Source organism: Patella vulgata, chromosome 6 (assembly GCF_932274485.2).
Source record: "Patella vulgata chromosome 6, xgPatVulg1.2, whole genome shotgun sequence".
In the NCBI taxonomy this organism is placed as follows: Eukaryota; Metazoa; Mollusca; class Gastropoda; family Patellidae; genus Patella; species Patella vulgata.
Genome location: NC_065884.2, coordinates 14,630,222 through 14,648,887, shown reverse-complemented (window position 1 = coordinate 14,648,887; position 18,666 = coordinate 14,630,222). Strand labels below are relative to the sequence as shown.

The 18,666-nt window shown below is 37.7% G+C and overlaps 1 protein-coding gene across 1 annotated transcript in view; it reads right to left on the bottom strand.

Annotated features, from left to right (window-relative positions):
• Window positions 1–18,666, bottom strand: part of LOC126824272 (ataxin-2) — a 121,087-nt gene that overhangs the window by 90,134 nt on the left and 12,287 nt on the right. The window lies entirely within an intron of this gene.

Below are 18,666 nucleotides of genomic sequence, written 5' to 3'. Positions count from 1 at the left end.
AGTATGTTCAATAAAACTAAATTATACCATACCTTGAAGAACAATTACCTTTGCACATAAAAAAACCCCAAACAACCAATTCTAAAATGGCTATTTAAAGCAGTGTCACAGGTGGGCATTACCAAAAATAATTAATAAAAAGAATGTTGTTTTGGGGTTGGGGGTATTCAATATTTTTTTAAATTGAGCAATTTCAAATTACATGTCTGTGCTAGTCCATCTTCAATCTAGGAATTGTCCCAGTTAAATTTCAATAAATGAAACTAGTTATTTGTTGGTAGTTTTTCATCAATGACATAATCATTGGTCTGCAGTTAACCTGGATATCTCAAAAGCCACGTCATGTCCGTAAGTTATGGTGTCTAAAAACATGTCCATAAACTTGTTGATTTGTAGTAGTTGCATTAAAGCTGGAACATTCACTCACTTAGACAAGGTAAACAAGACATTTTACACTTTGTTCTTTAATTTGAGCACTTAAACCAACTCAACAATCAATTCCCTGTTAAGTCTTGGACTTCTGCTTTAACAACTCTTATACTTTCACACTCAAAAAGAGAGAGAGAAATAGGTCATTATGGGACTAACATATGGTTCAATTTAATTTCAATAATTTGATTTCGAGTAGGGGTCTTTAGTGGAGGGAGGAAACCGGGGGGCCCAGAGAAAACATACGAGGTCCGACAGGTGACCCTACTCCTTGTCACGCCACTTGACTCAATGACAGATCAACCTTATGATGCAATGCACACCCGTTAACCATTCAACCCCCTCCAACCCTCCAAAGCAAAAATCAATAAATAAATAAAAATAAAAAACCCATAACACATAATATAGTTTTTTTTGTTTTTAATTTTTTTTTGTATTTTTTTTGTTTTTTTATTTATTTTCTACAAAAACACACTGCAGTGTAATTTTCAGTAGACAACCTGTGTTAGCATTATTACTGCATGTGTTCACATATTCATGTTGCATTTTTAAAAACATCTGGGTTTTAGTCAATCATTCTTGCTTTAATTCAAAGTCACTTTTTATCATCACTATCACATGTATTTTATATTTAAAGTCTGTCATTATTCGTAAAAACACAGGGACAGATGACTCTTTTTTTTTTCCTAATGAATATATTATTATTAATTTTTTATTCCTCATAATCTTCTGGGCTGGGCACAAACTACTTGGCAGGGCACAAATTTAACCACACTGAAAAAATACAAATATATACAATTATTTTTTTAATATTTTATGAAAGCCATTAGGTGAAATATACAATATCATCCAAAGGTGTGAGATGACAGGTGTTTAGATAAGATAACTCTTAACTCTCACTCAACCAGAAATAAAGTTTTTGCGTTCCCAAAGCATGGACAAATCAAGTTACTTATCTCTGCTTAGCTGAAAATGTTCATCATTTAACTCCATTTTAATAGTAATCCTATTTCATTTCGTTTTTTATAGTTTAAAATTTTGTTTTACTTGTCTTAACTAAACTAGGATCTGGAAGAGTTGCTATATAACCCGCGTTCTGGATGATGTGAGAGTTTGGCCAATGCAACGGTCTGTTACAGCGAGTTTTTGATGTGAGGTGCACAGAGCTTTGAGTAAACCACTAGAAACGTCAACGCTTATTAATTAACCAAAGTCTGACGTCATAAGGTCAAAAGCCGCTCAAATGACACCCAGCGACCTTCCACTACAACTGGTCAGACCGTCGAAAGTAAAAAAACCGAAACGAAATATAGATCTGGATTTTAATCAGATCGTTTAAATAGTCAGCTGCTTTCTTAGTCTAACATAGATACTTGCCAAACTCACAGTTGTTATTCGGAGGATGTCACTGCGATTCTTCTCAGTGGTAGGTCTTGATGACCGACTGTATCGTGATGTATAATGAAATGGGGTTTAATGGCCTACTAAAGGCCCAATCCCAGTGGCCGATGGACACAAAACATATGCAAAAAGGACACAGCGGATGAGCAAACTTTCGGGGGTGGCTCCATCCGTTTTCATCTGCTGCAGAAATGGACAAAATTTGCGAAAACAGAACAGAAGTATGTAGCGGGAATATTAAATGGATGTTCATCGGAAGCCTAGCGGATGAAAGCGGATCACAGCTCCGAAGGGGTTAGGCAAACTCCAGACACCCTTCAATATACCAGATACATCCCAGATACAAACACTTTGTCCGTTTGGAAAACTTTTTATATGAGATGCATACGATTACATCCTTTTTATTTCCGTGCTACTAACGATGTATTGACGTTCCATGTACCTTATCTTTCCTCCCTCTTTCCGTTTTCAGCTGGAGCGGATGTGAGTTGCGACGATGCCCAGAGAATGCAGAGAGGATACAGTGGACGTTTAACAGATGGTAACGGACATGGAACGTTTGGTGCTCGTATATGTCGCTCATTTACATCGTACACGGCAGAAAGTTCATCCGTTATAAAAGTTTTGTGCAGCTCAAAACTTTTTGCGCGGATGAAATCAAAGTGAACGGATGCCCGATAGAGCGTATGAAACACTTATGCATCCGTAAGTGCAGTGGGACCGGGCCTTTAACGGTCTACTTTCATGCACCGACAGGCTAATGAAGACTGGTTATGCCGTAAAGTGCTATGAGGTAAAGTTTGCCTGGACAGCACCGCTACGACCTACTCTTATTTAGAATTGTAATTGTGGAGGGTTCTTTTATGTGCACGCCAATGTGTACATGGGACCTCAGCTTTTCATTCCATCCAAACGACTAGACAGTCCTTGCCAGGTTCTCCGTCCTGCACTGGGGGAAAATGCACTGGAAAATACTGAGAAACTTCCTCGGCCAATACAGAAGTGATTCTTAGACCTCATTGGCTACAAGACTAATATATAACCACTAAAAAACCTGGGCACTGAAAGGGTTAACAGATAAATGAAAGACTTACCATTTTTGTGTCACGCCTTATTTTCATTGATTTTGTTGGTATGACATAACTTGCCCTTGGGATGGCACTGAAAAATAAATAATCAAACCTTTAAAGACATGTTCCTCTAATTAGGATCCGCAAATGAAATGAAATGATACGATATGAAGTTTACTTTGCTGCAAAACCTGGCTAATGAAGATGGATAAAATCTGAAAGTTTTCAACACATAAAATAACAAAAAAATAAACTAGAGAGGGAGAGAGAGAGGAATGGGGTTTAACATTCACTTGACACAAACTAGGTCATTTCAGGACTAACGTATGGTTTAATTTTATTTCAACAATTCGCTTGCACGTGGGGTTTTTTTAGCAGTGGGAGGAAACTGGAGGACCCAGAGAAAACCCATGAGGTTGGACAGACGACTGTACTCCTTGTCATGTACAAGCTGGGAATCAAAATCACGCCACATGACTCAATGACAGACCTTATGATACAATGCTCACACATTAACCATTCGGCCACCAAACGCTCCATAAAACAACAAAGAAAGTGCTGCAAAAGTGATGCTCACACATTCAAGCTTCTGTTAGATTTCTAAATAATCGTAAAATTTATTGTGTCAATAGACAATTATACCATGCCTGGGAATTTAGCAATATCCTCTTATCAATGACTAACAATCTCTTAAATTAAAATACAGTTGTTTGATGTCATCCTTTGATATTGGTGTACTATTATTTCAAATAATGTACAGGCAACATGTCACTCGTATATTATTTTTATACTATTGGACTTGCATGACGATTTCATTGAAATGCACATGTGGGATGGTAACTGTATATAAAGTATGGTTTAATGGTCGAGAGCGAGACATTAAGTAATATATTGATGCTGCACGAGGCGTTAGCCGAGTGTTGTTTCAATATATTACGCAATGTCTTTAGCTCAAGACCATTAAACAACTTAAAATACAGACACTATCCCGCATGTGTTTTTCAATGAAATACGTCACGCCAGTCCAATATTTCATCTAGTTTAGATAATGTACGATTAGCAAGTTGCCCATACATTATTGGCAATAATGGTATGCCAACATCAAAGGATGACGTCACATCTGTATTTTAAGTTGTTTTAACATCTGTGTGTTTTTTAATATATTTCAAGACTATTAAAGATAGCAACAAACACAATTATTTAAAAAAGAAAAAGGTAGTAGACTAGTTTATATATGTATGTATTAGATACATACTATGTGAAACATACTGGACTTGTTGATGTGTAGGTGTCTGACCTGCTACACCATGATGCATTAAATGTCCCTGTCCAGGAATTTGTGTTGGGCCTAAAAATAGAATGAAAACAGTATTTATAATAGAAAACTATAGTGGAATCACTATAAAATATTCAAATAATCAGAAAATTTATATCTCTATTCTCATACGTAAATTGACACGATTACCAGACTACTGAATGATTTGGAATCGATTTCTCTCGACTCCACAAAAATTGATAATTGCGTGAAAAAGATGATTTGGAACCACAAAGTATGCACCGATGTCACTGTCAGGAACAGAGCATAACATCATCGTAACCATTTTGTCACATCCATAAATCTTCGTACTCGATTTGGTAGAACCCTAAGGCCCATTTATACTGCACTTAGCAAAGCTTTACTTGCAATCCTAATCTAAGCTAAGCTAAGCTAAGCCAAGTGAAAACATTCAAAAGCTGGCGACTGTAGTGAGCAAAGCTTAGTAAAGCTGGTCTTCTCGTGGGCAGTCATGTTGTGAGATGGATCACATGATCGCAACAACAGATGTCTTGTTGATGACTGGGTGTGATGTTTTGAGCTGAAACTTCGCCCCAAAGTTGGGCTTTAAAGCATGCAAAACTATGTGAAAAAATTCTTCGCTTTGCTAAGCGCAGTATAAATCGGTCCATAAGCTTTCTCTTGGAAGAGCTTCATCACAAGAACAACATGAAGATTACCAAAAGTATGGAAACTGTTCCTGCTTCAAATATATTAGTATAACTTACCTGCCATATGTGCCTGGAATTGATGCTGGTTTGAAGGTGGTGGCATCATTACAACTGGTAGATGGCCGGGAACATGTTGTGACTGCATCTGGCTAGGCAGCGAGTGCGAAACCGATGTTGGCTGACCTTGTGAGAACGTAAATTGAGGGGGGTGGGAATTATAGGTGTAGGGATTGGAGGCTGGGTGTATTGTTTGCGGAGAGGTAGGGTTATGAGAGCCATGTAACCCTGGATGCCCTGGTATACTGATCTGAGATGGGTACATGGGCTGGGGGGTACCTGCTTGAGGCGGCACCTGCCCTGGAAGAGGTCCCTGACCACCTTGGACATGTTGAACAGGACTCGGGGCCGGATGATGACCGGATACTTGTGTCATCTGAACTCCTTGTGTTTGATGATTACCACCAGGATGGGCTACATGTGTTTGCTGTGATGGTGGTTGACTCATATGAGCTGGTATAGAATGGGGGCCGCCTTGTGGCACTGAAAATATAATAAACGTTTCATCAATTAACAAATTATTACAAAATTATTATCACTTTTATCATCAAAGCAAACTTTTCAGTTCATATTCTTTGTTGAAATTCCCGCTGCCAATGTGTACAAGGGACATTGGTTTTCCTTACAAGGGAAATCCAAGCAGGGATCGAACCTGAGCCAGTGCCATACTCACTGAGCCACCATGGTCCCTGTGTCTATAAAATGAAATGAAATGGGGTTTAACGTCCTACTGTTCTGCTTTGACTGGGCTTATGAAGACGGACATACACCATACAGTGTGCTATGAGGGAAATATTGCCCGGGCAGCGGCACTATGGTCTACTACCAAGGATCTTTTACGTGCATGCCAATGTATACACTGGACCTCAGTTTTTCGTGCCATCCGAATGACTAGACAGCTGTCCTTGTCAGGCACCCGTCCTGCACCAGACAAGGAAAAAACACGCCAGAAAATGCTGATGAACTTTCTCGGCCATCACTGGCCAGCAAGCCAGCGTCTTGCTCAATTAGCCACTGTGGTTCCTAATAAAGTATGTTATACCTCCAATGAATATATATACAAAGGTTTAATGCACACTCAGACATGAATATATCTTTTAATTAATTTATTTGAACCCAGGACTCTTCCGCAGTGGGAAGAAACTGGTAATTCAATAAAATCCATTGATTGGGTGAGTAATGGGCTGGGATAGAGATGATACACTAAGGGAATAAGAAAGAAAGAGGGTCTTTAGCTGTGAGAGGAAACCGAGGACCCGTAGAAAACCCATGAGGTTGGACAGGCGACCCTACACCTTGTTATGTGCTAATGAGAAATCGAAACCACACCATTTGACTCATTGACAGACCTTATGATGTAATGTGCATGCGTTAAATCAATCGGCCACCCAACCACCCTAAGCAAGAGAGAGAAATACGACTTGGGGGTTTTCTGCAGTGGGAGGAAATCAGGGAACCCCGGAACCCTGAGAAAACCAATGAGGTTGGGCAGACGATCCTACTCCTGGTCACATACAAGCTTGGGATCAAAACCACACCATTTCACTCAATGACAGTCCTTATGATCTAAATCATGTGTGTTAGATCACTCCCGAAGGAAATAGAAATTGATCAACTTACTATATACAGCTTGAGAATTTCCTTGATTAGGATCCATGCCACCTGAATGTGATGACTGAGCCATCGCTGGATTCATCATACGTGTGTGTTGGCCCATAACCTGTAATTAAAACCAAACCATGTATTAAAATATATTTTAATTCTGATGGCACTCAACCTTTATTGTTCTATGTATACAGAGTTCCTGTGGCAGTTGTTCTGTTTGTGTTTTAATGTGTAATTATCCACAATGGATGCAGTGTGCTATGTATCAGGGAAATCTTGTCCACGTTTCTGCCTTCTCGCCGTAAAATTCCAACTGTTTAGGGTTCTTTTATGTGCACGCCAACTAGACGCTAAATCTTGCCTGCCTAACCATCCTGCACCACTGACAAATAATGTTGAAAGATCCAAATGAACTTTCTCCGACAATACCCGACTAGATGTCTGGGATCTCCTGGTTAGTGAGCCACCATCATACTTATTCTGCACACAGAAAACTATCTACTCTAAGAAAAGATCTCTGCCCTAAATGGCCGCCATATCCAACAATTAGTATTCTGTTTTGTAATGTAGTCCTACTCCGGTGCACATCTGTTATACACAAAAAGACAAAATGAAATGAAATGAAATGGGGTTTAACGTCCTACTGTTCTGCTCCTAACCTGGGCTAATGAAGACGGGCATACGCCATACAGTGTGCTATGAGGGAAATTTTGCCCGGACAGCGGCACTACGGCCTACTCTTATATCGAATTCCAACTGCCAAGGGATCTTTTACGTGCACGCCAATGTGTACACGGGACCTCGGTTTTTCGTCCCATCCGAACGACTAGACAGCTTTCCTTGTCAGCCCCTCCGTCCTGCATCACTGACAGGGGAGAACCACGCCAGAAAATCTGGATGAACTTTCTCGGCCAATGCAGGGATCGAACACCCGACCTCCAGGCTAGCGAGCTAGCGTCTTACCCACTTAGCCACGTGATCCCCACAAAAAGACAAAGTAAACCCTTTCAATTTGATAAAATGAAAGCAGAATATATACTTCTCAAAATTATCGAAATATACTTAGTGTTTTTGACTAAAATCATTAATTTAGGACTTAAAATGGCGGTCAACTAATTAAACCTTTTCAATTTTATTAAATAAAAGCAGAATATATACTTCTCAAAATTCTTGAAATATACTTAGTGTTATTGATTTTAGGACTTAAAATGTTGGTCAATTAGCTTAGTGTCTGTTCTCAAGCAGAGCTGACTGGAGACAGACAGCATAAGTTTAGTATGCATCATTCTCAGACAAATAATTACTATTTAGGCTTATTACTAAGATTAATATTATTATTATTTTTTTTTTTATTGGGGGAAGCTAGATCTCAGCAACTATAAGAGATAGAGGTTTGAAATTTGATTTTCTGTCGGAAAAGTGGTGTGCAGCTACTGCTTAAAGCTATTTCGAAATTTGTGCGCATAGCGGAAATGCGTCAAATCTTTAACGTGCACGAAAATTGAAAATCGGCCATTATTCTTTTAATTCTCAATGGATTCTTCAGATATTTACATTTTTGGATAGCTGGAGACATTTCTGAGCAGATAGCAGTTCTAAACTGTGGAAATTAGAAACTTTGTCGCTATCATTTTTTTGGTGAAAAATGGAAAATTTTGAAAATTTTCTAAAATTTTTATTTTTGGGAATTTTGGAATTTCAGTTACATTTTTGGATAGCTGACATCAATCTGATTCCAACAATATAAGTTTTGTTCTGAAATGTTGATTTTGATTTTTCACTTTTTTTCGAATTTTGGTCAAATCGTAGAGTTTTTATTTTTTTAAAACGGTTCCAACGATTTTTCTGAAACTTCAGGAATATGAAGTCGAAGGACCAAACCAGTCCATGAACTATAAATGAAAATGCCCTAATCACCGGAAGTAGTCAAGAAAGGTATCCAAACTTTGACAAAATTGTGAAAAATGGGTGCCTGTGCGGAAAATGTGATGTATCAATTGTGTTCTTGTCGTTTAGTTAAAGTTTTATATCGTTTAATAGCCAATTGAATTGTCTATCGGATGGTACTAAAGCGGAATGTTTCTATCAAAAATTTAAAAAGTTATGTGACTTTGAAAAGTAACGTTTTTTACGATTTCGAGCAACTTTGGACGCATGTTTCTCGGAAAGTCTCCCAACGATTTTTTAAAAACTTTCTCAATCGAGAGGCTAATGGGTACTCTGTTTTGTGAAACCACTGTGTCATTTTTTGAAATGTCAGGGGCAGCCGAAAAAAGAGATCGAAAATGTCGTATTTTTACGATTTGGAGCATTTTTAGAGGCCTATTTCTCGAAAAGTCAACATAATTCTTTTTTGGAAATTCTTCTACAGAGAGGCCTATCGGTAGTGTTATACATAAAACGATTGTACAACAGTCCCAAATTTCAGGAGTAGCAGAACAAAGGGATCGAAAATTGAACACGGCACATTTCATTTTTAAGCGAAACATAAGTAGGGGATACAATCTGTACGTTTTGTCAACGTATAGAGTCTATTCAAGAGTGCTTTTATCAGTGATGATATTTGAACTGAAATTATTTCAACTATGAGTGTTTTCTTCTATCCAAAATATGGGTTTAGTGACCCTGTAACAGAAATAGTTGATTGCTGTGTGTAATAATTAGCCTTTGAATTAATATTGTTGCTTCTGTGTCAAAATTATCTTATACCGGTTATCATCTGGACAGAAAGTCCAATTTATTAACCGTTTGCAGTACTATCGCACAGCGGTATCGAATATTGCGCCTGTGATAAAAGGCATGACGTTGTTTGAGCATGGACTCTATCTGTAATTAATATTAAATTTTTATTAGTGACGTCAAATCTTTAACGTGCACGAAACCAGAAAATTGGCGATATTTCATTGAATATTCAATCAATTTTTGAACCAGTTACATATTTGAGTAGCTGACATGAACGCAATTCCGAAGTCCCGTGTACACATTGGTGTGACCGTAAAAGATCCCTTGGCGGTTGGAATTCTATATAAAAGAAGACTAGCGCCGCTGTACGAGTATGTTTAGAGGTCATTTCGGGACTAACATATGGTTCATTTTTTTTAATTCAATAATTCGCTTGCGCGGAGGGGTCTTTAGCAGTCGGAGCAAACCGGAGCACCCGGAGAAAACCCACGAGGTTGGACAGGCGACATACTCATTGTCACGTTCAACCGGGAATCGAAACCCAGCCAGTTGACTCAATGACAGACCGTATGATACAGCGCAGTCCCAAAGGCTATAGCCTACCGTGCAAATTCCAGCCAGCATAATGTATCTATATAAGAAATATTTATTCCTACTGGAAATTTACAATCAGTCCCAAAGGCTAACCTACCCTGTAATTTACAGCCAGCATAACAGCCAGCATAACGTATCTATATAAGAGACATTTATTCCTACTGGCGATTTACAAATATTGCATGAAGAAATTCAAATCATAAGAACATAAACACGACTAATGCACAGTATCATATTGATTATAAAAGTACAATGTATATATTGGTTATGCTATATATGTCACAAAACAACAATCATTAGATAATAATGATTATTTACTAATTATATAAATCATTTAAGAGGTAGGAGTTATCCATTGTTTGATTTAACAGTTACAGTTATATCATTACCCTGGTTAGAAAGGTACGAACATTTAAGGTACTTAAAGAGAGAGAGAGAGAGAGAGAGAGAGAGAGAGAGAGAGAGAGAGAGAGATGGGGTTTAACGTCCACTCGACACAAACTAGGTCATTTCGGGACTAACACATGGTTCAATTTTATTTCAATAATTCACTTGCGCGTAGGGGTCTTTAGCAGTGGGAGGAAACCGGAGGACCCGGAGAAAACCCACGAGGTTGGACAGGCGACCCTACTCCTTGTCACGTACAACTGGGGATTCGAAACCACACCAGTAGACTCAATGACAGACTTTATGATACAGCACGCACGTGCTAACCATTCAGCCATCCAACCCCCCTAAACAAATGATTACGAAAGAACATAACACTATAGACTTCTATAATAAGACATATAATACATGTTTAATATATATATAAATGACAATGTCCTACGCTAACAAATAATGAAATATGATAGTATCAGTAAATATAAAAAAAACAAAGTAGTCGCGAACATCCTGTTTAGTGACGTCAAATCTTTAACGTGCACGAAAGCAGAAAATTGGCTATATTTAATTTTTGAACCATTTACATATTTCAGTAGCTGACATGAACTCGATTTCAAAGTCCCGCATACACATTGGTGTGACTGTAAAAGATCCCTTGGCAGTTGGAATTGTATATAAGAGTAGGTTAGCGCCGCTGTACGTTCGAAACATTCCTCATCGTCCATTCCGAGCAGAATGGTGTTAAACCCATTTCATTTTACTTTGATGTTAATATCTATTGCGACATTGCTTTTCGTCCATTGTTCTTTTTCCATTTCGTGTAGATCAACTTTATTTTTCGATTCCCTTCTATCGTAATGCGCATGCAAAGAACATGTCAATATCTGAGTTATGCAAATGTGTGTTTTTATTTGGGGGGTGGTGGAGTGTGTGTTTGTTTAGGGGGTGAGAGGTAGGGGATAGTCTTTTGTCATGCATCTGGAGATTGTGTGACGCCTTGGCACGGTGAAAGCCTTCAGTCTTGCAAGCAAGTCTAGTGTTAATTGTCTTTTAAATATCTGGTTCAAATAAACAACTTACTTGATAATTATGTGGTTGTTGCTGTAACATCTGTGATGTCATCATATAAGGTAAATGATACTGTTGGGGAGGAATAGTCCCCGCTAACAACGGCTGACCAGTTGCATGTTGGGCAGCCGTTCGAAAATCTTGTGGGTAAGCTGACACAACAGCTGTAATAATAAAGATAAAAAAATACTGTACAGGTTATCTTCATAAACCATGGGCCTGCTTGATTTGTCCACCAATAGGCTATCCGGTTTTGTACATGCCGTACGCCGGTCAGGTTAACGTATTAAAGCAAATCAAGTGACTCGACTGATAAACAATATGGTGTCGGATAATATTGAACATGTTACAAGGTATGTTTTAATCAAAAGCAGTATTCTAGAAAGTATGACTATCAGTAACTGACCGCAAAATAAGCAGAAAATTATTATAAGTAATATTACTGAGAAAAAATAAATGACATATGAATATCTGGTTTCATGAAGCGCCAACTCAACTTTAAAATATTTGGTTTCATTTTAATGCTTTAAAATGGGTGTTTTATGGTATTCCTAAATAACGTGAATTTTATTTCGGTGACATATTCACCATCTTGCGCCAGTGATCGCCGCTGCCGCCAAAGCGGTGCATTCGGCGTACGCCACAGCCAAACTTTTGTCGATTTCTGGTTAAATCAAGTCACCTCGCCGCAGAAACTGCCGAACTGTGGTCAGCCGGTATGGACAAATCAAGCAGGGCCAATTACACAAGACAAACCTACGGACAGGACACAATATACACAGACACTTCAAATAACAAACTGGTTGTTCAAGTCATACATTGTGTCATGTGACTTTATTATTATCTCTCTCTCTGGTCTTCCAGTGTCGTTTGCTCTATAAGAACTGTGTTGTAATAAATTCTTTATTGCAATTCATGTCCATTTGAAATATCGACATATATACCAATATGAGAAGCAACCTAAGCAAAACAAATGTGGAGCAAACACTTACTGACAGCTGAGATTGGGGCCTGCAAAAATTTCCAAAATTTCATGCAGTTCTTGCATGTTGTTTCCTTGAGATCTTAACCTCAAACACAATTTTTACCTCTTTATAAGTCAAGTAAAATTGACCTGAAAAATTCTATCTTCGTTGGAATGTTACCATTTTTTAGGTACAGATTAACTAAAATATTAATTTCTGGATAAAACGTACAGAGGTAGATAAGGTCTATTTGCTTGTGTTGACTGAGATAATGGAAGGAAATGGAATGAAGCTTTGACTGAAAGGCGGCGTTCCGTCTACTTTTCATCAAATTCCAATCGTCATGGGTTCTTTTATGTGTACATGGCTTGACCAAGGTTTTTCATACCATCCTAACAACTAGGCTCACTTTTCTTCTCAGCTCAACCAGCTTTACCCCCGACAAGTTGGAACCTGGTTTGAAAAAAAACTGGACAGTTCCTCTCAGCAGTCGCCAATTTTTGAAATCGGGACAATCTGGCTGTTCGACCACTGCTGTCCCTGTTTGAGATAAGCGGATGTATGTTTATTAGATGTTTACCTTTTTTAGGTTGATAAGGCCTAGTTGCTTGTGATGGTTGAGCAACCATAGCATAAGAAAAGTGTACAGGCATAATTGGTGTAACAACAGGACTCTGTGTTTGTGGGCGTGGTGGTGTAGGCGTCTGGGCTGGATGAACTCGTGACTGTAATTGAATAAATAAGGTTTTATATCAATTTCTATTCAAAATTCTAATGACCAAGATCTTTCCAGTATAATTCAGCAACATTTTGGAATAAACTACCATCAAAAGTTAAAGATGCACCAACTTTATTGCAAATCAAGAGTTTATTAAAAACACACCCGTTTAAAGAATACTATGAGACATAAAACTGTTATAGCACATAAACCATAATGTCATCAGAATTTTTGTTGCGCTATGAGAATATACTTAGTGTATGGAGTTTAGCGCGTTAAAAGTGCATTATTATTATTATTATAAATACTGATATATCGCCCAACAGATAAGGTATGTCTTTATAATTTTATGATTGTGTTTAAGGTATTTCAAAAATAACTCTGAAATTTCCACTAAAAAATTTTGGAATTTCTATAGGGTTTTTCTTTACAAATAAATAAATAATACTGACAAGGAAAGAAAAACTGTATTATGACAAGTGCTCTTCAGATAAGTTGGACAGACTGATTGACAACAGTGACAATAATATATATCTAAATTAAATATAGTCTCGGTCACCCAGAACCTCCTAGTCTTCAACGTACGGAGGGTCTGGGATCGTCGTCAATATTTGACGTAAAGTTCCATTGCCTATGTGTAACCATGAGGCTTTTTTTTTTTATGTGGTTTAATATCCAGTATCTTTGGTCAAGTCAAGTAAGAGTTGCACCACTTCCAGCAATAAATCCCATAATTCTAGCATTATTATAAACAAACATAAATACGACGAATTAGGACTAATTAAAAAAAAAAAAAAAAGGACCCATGAAGAGAGAAATTTTACAATAAAAAAAATTAAGAGTGTTGGATATTGAATTGGCAATGCAATCAAATTGATTTTTTGGAATCGGCATGCTCAAATTAATGTCATGGACGTCAACGTCTTCTTTTAGGACTAATTACCTCCCTTAGACTTTGTTTATGATCTAGTCAATGACCCATTATTCTCAAATGTTGACAACGCATTGATAGAGACTACCTTAAATGTGGACGTAAAAAAACAAAAAACACAAGCAAATGTTTGGTAGGAGAACAGTGATTATAATTGTAAAATAAAAAATTAAAGCAAACAAGGGCGAAGGAAAAGGTTTTTGTTCTCAAAAAATTAATCAAATATTACTTACAGGAGCTGGTGGGTTTGGTTTGAACTCCTTAGCTAATGGATTTAATGTTGATTTTTTAGTTGCACTGAAATAGATAAATTAAAAAAAGTAAAGTATTATTATTAATAAACTTCTCATAAAGATAACTTTGTATGTAAGTTTTGTTTTTACTCCATTCATCACAAACTAGGTCATTTCAGGACCAACACATGCTCAACTCCACTTCAATAACGAGTAAAGTTCTTTAGCAGTGGGAGGAAACCAGAGAGAGAGAGAGAAATGGGGTTTAACGTCCTCTCGATACAAACTAGGTCATTTCGGGACTAACATATGGTTTATTTTTATTTCAATAATTCGCTTGCGCGTAGGGGTCTTTAGCAGTGGGAGGAAACTGGAGGACCCGGAGAAAACCCACAAGGTTGGACAGGCGACCCTACTCCTTGTCACGTACAACCGGGGATTCTAAACCACGCCAGTTGACTCAATGACAGGCCGCATAATACAGCATGCACGTGCTAACCATTCGACCATCCAACCCCCCGGGAGGAAACCAGAAGATCCAGGTTGGTTTTGTCCCGTACAAGCAAGTAATCGAAACACGCCACTTAACTCAATGACAAACTATATTTGAAGTAGCAAGTCACTGTTTACGATATATATGAACAAAGATATAAATCCGACTCATTTTAGTGCTATGTGGGGGTAGTTCTCTGGTTCATCATGGATGGCATGGATTAAAATGTATTGAATCTAAAAACCACATGTGAGATAGACCATGTTTTATTCAACCTCTCTAAGTACAAAAGATTCCACATATGGGAGATAACTCTCAAGTACTCCAATAAAGAACAAAGGGAGGGAACTCTTCCATGAAAGGTGGCAGTACTATATGACATTATTTAGCTATCAAGGGTCACATACGATTCTAAATTCTGACTCATTTAGCTATCAAGGGTCACAAATGATCTAAATTCTGACTCATTTAGCTGTCAAGGGTCACATATGATCGAAATTCTGACTTGTTTAGCTATCAAGGGTCACATATGATTTAAATACACAATAAACTTACTCTTTATCTGACTGATCAGATTCCATATCTTTATCACCACTGTCTATTTTACTATCTGCTTTATTATCATTATTATTATCTGTCTTATTTACTACATGTTTACTTTCACTTTCTTCTTTTCTCTCACTTCCTTTTTTATCTTCAAGCTGAAATAAACATCAATTCAAGGTCTGAACATATTTTCAATAGAAAACAAAGGATAATGTATTTCTTACCAAGTACTCTTTGGAAAGTCATAGTTACATATTAATCCTGCTAATGGAGAAGGACATCCTGCAGACAAAAGTGGCTGCTTCTGACGTGTCTACAGCATGTTTTGGTGAAATTCTATTTATTGTGATCAACTAATAAATGATTGAAATAAGGGTTAACATCCTACTTTTGTGCTCCAATCGGACTGAAATGAAAATGAAATGAAATGGGGTTCAACGTCTTACTCCGACTGGGCTAATGAAGACAGGCATATGCCATACAGTGTGCTATGAGGGATATTTTGCCCTGGCAGCTGCACTATGGCCTACTCTTTATATCGAATTTAAGTTGCCAAGGAATTTTTTACGTGCATGCCAATGTATACATGAGACCTCGGTTTTTCGTCCCACCCAAATGACTAGACAACTGTCCTTGTCAGGCCCTCCATCCTGCACCACTGACAAGGAGAAACCACATCAGTAAATCATGATGAACTTTCTCGGCCAATGCTGGGATTGAACACACAACCTCCAGGCTAGCGAGCCAGTGTCTCATCCACTTACATGTAGCCACCGTGGGTTCCCACCAGGGCTTCCACTTCAAAATTTTCACTGCCTGTCATTTTTGATAACGCACGAAAACTTTTCAAAGTAAATTCATATTTCATGTTTTTTATTCATGGTAGGGTATTGTGAATTCACGTGTCTATACCACTTTGTCACCGTTTTGGCTACTTAAATAACGAAATAGTTGAATTGGCCGGAGAAAAACCATTTTAGTAGCTCACACGTAATTAACACGTGCTCTATAGAAAACACACTGACCTGGATAATTTTGAGTTGTAATACATTAACTTTGAAATGAAGATAAATATATAATTATCCATGGCATATATCTCACATTTTTGTGGTTTTAGACCATCTCTCACGGAATTACGGGCCGCAGAATTGTGACGTAAATCCTAATAATGTATAACTAAATGACTAACGGATAACTAACTTCACGGCTAGTGACACTAGCGCCCCCTAGAATATGGTCGTGTATAAGAGTAACCGTATATACACAACATTTCTTCTACACGTGGAATTATCAATATTGCTGCACAATAGAACTGGAATACGTATTTTTCTTAATTGTTCGGTAAGCAAGTTAACTAATCTCTAGATTTTATTTCAACAATTTCCACAAGGCCGTAATACCGCTATAAACATTTTTAAATGCATTTTTCTCCCAACACGTATGTTGTTGAGGACTTATGTAATTTCTATGCTTTTTTTATTTTATATGACAGTTGGTTGGATTCGAAGAGCAATACTTCATATTAATTGCCCTTTTTCAAAGTAAATAATAACCTCGTTTACATTGTGCCTGACCGTAATAGCGGTAAACGGCTTTGTTGTTGAAAATTCTTATGACACATGGACAATACGTGAATGATTAACAATGGGCCGCTTCCCGCCGTTGATTAGATTCCAACTTATCAATTAACATTTATTGTTCTACTACCAGACACTCATCATTAATTATCAACACAACACTCAGTATAATCTGTTGACGACTATATATACAACTCTATAACACCAATCACGAGATTGGCTTCTAGACGACGTGCATTCTTGTATAGTTACACAGTGAAGGTCGATCGTAGCCATGTTTGAAAGTTTTTTTTTTTTAAAAAAGACCCTCTTTCCAGCGTGCAAAATGACCGTTAGGTCAGATCTAGGAACGGTCATTTTCCATAGCCGTATGTCTCGACCGGCATATACGGCCGACGTGGAACCCATGGTTCCCACCAATTGGACTGATGATGACGGCATACACTATGCAGTATGCTATGAGGGGAGTTTTGTTCAAACTGCTGTGTTTTTGGCTACTCTTCATCGAGAGAGAGAGAGAAATGGGATTTAATGTCCACTCGACACAAACTAGGTCATTTCGGGACTAACTCAATAATTCGCTTGCGTGTAGGGGTCTTTAGCAGTGGGAGGAAACTGGAGGACTCAGAGAAAACCCACAAGGATGGACAGGCGACCCTACTCCTTGTCACGTTCAACAGGGGAATCGAAACCCCACCAGTTGACTCAATGACAGACCGTATGATACAGCACATAGTGCACGTGCTAACCATTCGGCCATCCACGACCGCCCCCCCAACTCTTCATCGTCAAGAGCTCGTAACTTGTACAACAAAGGATTTTTCATACAAGGCCCCTTTACAAATGACACAGAGGAAACTATGGTGAAAACACCATTAAAATAAACATCATATAAAAATAGAAAGTCACCTTAAACGATGAATGAAACTCTTTTAAATCTGTTAATTTTACCGCTGAAAAATATAAATAACACAATAAATACAAATTTAACAAATCAGATTGTTCACATATATCTCAAATATGTAACTATATTTATCATATAGATTGTTCCTATTATATCTTGAGTGTGAAAAAAAAAAAAAAAAACGTTATGAAGAATGGTCTGTGTTTTTCAAAAGTGTCTTATTAAGATGTATAAAGATGGCAGCAGGAAATCAATAGAAACCCATGTAATCTTTAAATGGCTATAATCTGAGATAGAATTAATCGGTCTGAATGTTTTTGAATAAAGCCTTTTAAACATACTTTAGTGCTTTCATATTTGTTAGTTCATGAATTACAACCACATGCATTTAAATATGACTATAAGCATCAGATATATATTTCTCGAGATTAAATTTCAAACATTGATATTGTTAAAGTCAATGATTGTCAATTGAGGAATATTCAATCACTTACAAACTACAATATTTGGTAAGGGTCAATCTTTAAGAATGGTTCAATTCCTTTTGGAATTTACAAACATCTTCTGCACAGAGAGAGAGAGAGGGGAGAGAGAAAGGATAGAGAGAGAGAGGGGTGAGAGAGAGAGGGGTGAGAGAGATAGAGTGTAAGGCCCACTCGACACAAACTCGGTCATTTCGGGATCCAGAGAAAACCCACGAGGTTGGATAGGTGACCCTACTCCTTGTCACATACAACCGGGGAATCAAAACCACGGAAGTTGATGCAATGACAGACCTTATGATTCAGCGCGCACATACAAATCATTTGTCCATCTACCCCCCCTCATCCCCTGCAGACCGCAGATGATTTAACCAGGCCAGCGACACCTATAAGTTTCACAAATATATCTTATGCGTTACCTACATATTTTTTGATGCTGTTTTACACAATTCAAATGAAAAGATGGCCTTCTTTATATCAATAAATAAAGCGAAAAATTGACTAGGACAGGAAATCAAGTTAAAGATTTGAAAATGGAAAT